The following is a 4,755-nucleotide window of genomic DNA, read 5'->3' as shown; positions in this document are numbered from 1 at the left end:
ATCGGCGTTTGTTTTCGACTTATGGCCGCGTTGAGTCGCGCCCGATTTTCGATAGCTTCGAGGGCCGATACAGGAGCTGTTATTTATGTGTGCGGACGGCGTAATAGGTTCGAGCGTCACTTACCTATGTTTTATCGGCGCTGGAATTTCCTGACGTCATTTCAGCGAGCTTTTTTATCGTGGGCGGCTCGTCAGTGGAGGCCAGAGAGTCCCAGCACCAAAATTCTCAATGTATATTTAGGGTGAATCTTTCGCCGATACATATATTTCAACAGTAGATTCTTGAGGTCAAAAGAAACACTTTTCTTCCTTACCATTTTTTCCGATTCCGCCCTGGTAAAAAGATATAGCTATTTTAAGTTTTCATAATGAGCTGTGCCACCCCTGAAAAAACTGAATTACCTTCAGAATAACTGGCTTAATCTGCGACACTAAATATCTGTGGATCTTTTAAACATAGTAGCATTCAGCCAAAGTACCCAATTTTCCGAATGCCGCAGATATTTTAATTTATTATACAAAACGTTCAAATATTCATTTGATAGCCTCCAACTTAGTTCCAAGAGTTGGGTTCTTTGAATTTTTGGTATTTTTATGGTACGTAATGCTCATAATGGGTGATATCTTGTGTTCGAAAAAGATTCATCAAACCAATGAAAAACTATATTTCGAAAAATACATTCGATAAAACCGTGTGTGAGATAGAACAAAAAAAAATCATTTTTCATGATTTTCCAACAGCCTGTATCTTTAAAACCGAGCCGATTCTGGAAAAATGATAAAGGAAAAAAGTGTTTCTTTTGACCTCAACACTTAACTGTAAAAATATTTGTAGAGTCAAAGTCTTTGACTCATTTGTCCACCAAATATCAATTTATAAGAAATGAAATGTTCACTTTCTTATATCCGAATCTGAATTTTATCTTTCTTTCATAACTTTTTCAGTTTCAGTTCTTGTCGTTTCAGTTTCTAAATATATAGGTTCTTACAATCAAGTTTGGCTCATAATTTCAAAATTTGTTTCACCATGTTGCCTAGACGTGAACTCAGTGCAAGCTTAGTTTTATAGCTCGTTCATTGATGTCGAGAAACTGGAACCGTGACAGAAAGACCAAGAAGTTGAAGCCCAAGATCTACCACTTCTACACAAGATCTATGACAGTCTGTATCTACCTTTGAATAATTGTCGAATAGTACACAGCGTCTTTAGAACGTAACAATGACATCAAAATACCCTCAAATGTCACCATAAATGTAGAAATACCCTGTTTGGATACAGAAATAGTAATATTCATTCTCTCCATAAAGGTCCCTTATCAGAAGTTCATTATTTTTCGTTTCATATAACAATGCCTAACTCAAAAAAGTTTTTCGACCGTGACAGGACTCGAACCTGCAATCTTCGGATCCGAAGTCCGACGCCTTATCCATTAGGCCACACGGTCTGTTGGCAGAGTAGGCAGATATAATGCTCCTGACGTATCAATGGTTGCCAGCAAAATCGATAATCCAAAGCCAATAACCCAGTTTTCAACAACGAACATTCATTTCACTAGAAAAATTGGAACTTGAGATCGTTTTGAGTTGTGACAAGAGAAAATGATAATATGGATATAGGGCACGATATTACTTTTTAATCATACAAAAGTCCAGATTATAAGTTCTGCTTTTCCCATTATTGAAATCATGTGAATATTTTTCACAAATTTTTCAATTCTTCGCACATGTAATTTTTCACAATTTTTCAGGATTATTAAACCGTCTTTAAAGTCTCTTCAGTTGACCAGTTACATTTCTGCTATGTTTTCTTCGGAGATCAAATCTTATTATGTCTGGTGCGCTATTTTGGATGTGACTGTGCCTGTTCTGTATCCATATCATTCTGCTAATTTCCAGCTAAGTAGCACATTTTTCGTTACATCACTCAAAGGTATCAACAAAAGAGCTTTTATGGAACAAATATTTGCAGGATGATAAATGTACCAACTCAGTAACGATCCTTGATTGATGCACATATAAGGGCTTAGCTGTTTTATAGCTGCTCTATATTTGCGCTCTCCATGAGATATCTATGTGACTAAACAAGGAATTCAGGATACATTTCTGCTTCATAGCTGTTTTGTGATATGGTCACTCAAGGGTGGTTTAGGTTGAAAGAATAGCTTCTAATATTGCTCGGCATTCCCTATAAGCTTATAATTCTTCGTTAAAACACTACAATATTTACGAGTATCGGTGGGTATTTCTAGAGTTTACACTGTGTATTTCAGTGGTTAACGAACTCCCGATGGAAGCGCTCCGCATTCGCCATCATTATTTAATAACCATCGTTGGGGACCATATTTATAGACAAACTATATTACACTAATAACGCATATCCGCGCACACATGTTTGGAATCTGGGGCGCCATCGGAACATGTGGCATTTCCGACAAAGGAGATGAAAATGAGCAATACCGGGGTATTGGATTTACAATTCCCGCGTTTTATCATGCAGAAGGAATGTCTGTTTATTCAGTTACGTGAACAAGTGCCGCATTCAGCGTTTGAAATTCGACTTTTTCCATTCACGACCCGAATCGGATTCGGGAAATTCAGAATTTGCCGGTGGGAGGTATAGTTCAACGTTTTTCCACATAAACGTTATGGTTGTCGTCTAGTTTAAACTAGTTATCAATATCTTTGAGACCATTATCCTTCAAGATATAAGTTTCATAAAGCTTGATCGGGGAATCAACGCTTGATTGACGAATAGACGTCGATTTGTTTTCAATCGATAATTGGGTCGTGATCATTCAGAATATCATTCTCAAATTATGACGTTCATACGTCCATTCAATTATTCACAATTGATACTTCTTCAATATGTTCAGAAATGATAAGATTACAGCCATTTCGTTTTAGAAAGCGAGTGACTGTTAAATCGTTGATTGGACAATCAAAGTTTTATGGAACCCGCTGTTAATTTTATTCGTTTGGTTCGTATTTTCCGAAAGTCACATGTAGGGCTCTTCGAAAATATGGACCAAATGAATCAAATAGCTTGAATCCTTTACAATATGCATTGCATACCCTGTAGCCATAAGTGATTTGCAATCGTCTCTGTGTGTCCCTCAATTCGACATTTGTTCGCGTCATGCAGCTCCCCCAAAGGTAGTTGTTCCCTCCATGATCTCAAAATGATACATCACAATTAGAGAACAAATCTCCAATTATGTTACCTGGATACAAAAAGCATATTCACGGAATCTAGGCACAGCAGAGCCTCATTTCAAATATTGTGTCAAACACGAAGTGCACAGGGTGTGCAGTATCTGGTGTGCAAATAAGATTACAGTCATTTCGTTTTAGAAAGCAAGTGACTGTTAAATCGTTGATTGGACAATCAAAGTTTTATGGAACCCGCTGTTAATTTCATTCGTTTGGTTCGTATTTTCCGAAAGTCACATGTAGGGCTCTTCGAAAATATGGACCAAATGAATAAAATAGCTTGAATCTTTTACAATATGCATTGCATACCCTGTGACCATAAGTGATTTGCAATCGTCTCTGTGTGTCCCTCAATTCGACATTTGTTCGCGTCATGCAGCTCCCCCAAAGGTAGTTGTTCACTCCATGATCTCAAAATGATACATCACAAATAGAGAACAAATCTCCAATTATGTTACCTGGATACAAAAAGCATATTCACGAAACCTAGGCACAGCAGAGCCACATTTCAAATATTGTGTCAAACACGAAGTGCACAGGGTGTGCAGAAAAGATTACAGTCATTTCGTTTTAGAAAGCGAGTGACTGTTGAATCGTTGATTGGACAATCCAAGTTTTATGGAACCCGCTGTTAATTTTATTCGTTTGGTTCGTATTTTCCGAAAGTCACATGTAGGGCTCTTCGAAAATATGGACCAAAGGATTAAAATAGCTTGAATATTCTACAATATGCATTGCATACCCTGTGACCATAAGTGATTTGGAATCGTCTCTGTGTCAATTAAACATTTGTTCGCGTCATGCAGCTCCCCCAAGGGCAGTTATTCCCTCCATGATCTCAAAATGTTACATCACAAATAGAGAACAAATTTACATTTATGTTACCCGGATACAAAAAGCATATTCACGAAATCTAGGCACAGCAGAGCCACATTTCAAATATCGTGTCAAACACGAAGTGCACAGGGTGTGCAGTTTTTGCTGTCGCCAAATTCAAAATAGTGGTCCGTACTTGAAATTTTATGGAAGAGCATTTACATTGGGGAATGGTGGATTTTCCAACTTAATCCTTTTTAAAAGCGTCTTATTTTAATGAGTTTATCCTACTGTGTGTGTTTTTCGTGATTTCAGAGAGACGTTCAGGGGACATATTTTTATAATCTTGTAAACAACAAGTCAAACAAGCTGATTACCGATCTAACCACGTCCCGTTCAGCAGGACAATCTGCCCACTCCCTCCCGTAGTTCATTTCCAGAGATCTGTATCGGGGAATGCTCATAATAAAACGTCCATAACTCCACGGACCACACACGGTCGCGATTTTTACGACTCGAGACAAAAACTCAATAATTAAGGAACATCTCAAACACATGCACGTACGTCTGAACGGTTTACGAGTGCCGAATATCGACAGGCGATGGCATAATAAAAATGGGGAATTTTGTTTACGGCCCCGAGGAAGCGGGATCATATGGGAGATTAGCGGTGGGCTAGACGGGCGCCTATCGGACGTCGAGGAGGCGTTCGGGAAGCAACGCTGTTCG

At 38.3% G+C, this 4,755-nt stretch overlaps 1 non-coding gene across 1 annotated transcript; it reads right to left on the bottom strand.

Annotated features, from left to right (window-relative positions):
* Positions 1–1,372: 1,372 nt before the first annotated feature.
* Positions 1,373–1,445, bottom strand: Trnar-ucg. The gene has a single exon. It is a non-coding gene; the product is annotated as a tRNA-Arg (tRNA).
* Between the last annotated feature and the right edge of the window lie 3,310 nt (positions 1,446–4,755).

This window comes from Coccinella septempunctata, chromosome 9 (genome assembly GCF_907165205.1).
Source record: "Coccinella septempunctata chromosome 9, icCocSept1.1, whole genome shotgun sequence".
In the NCBI taxonomy this organism is placed as follows: Eukaryota; Metazoa; Arthropoda; class Insecta; order Coleoptera; family Coccinellidae; genus Coccinella; species Coccinella septempunctata.
The sequence above is the reverse complement of the archived record's forward strand: the minus strand, read 5'-3'. Positions and strand labels throughout refer to the sequence as shown.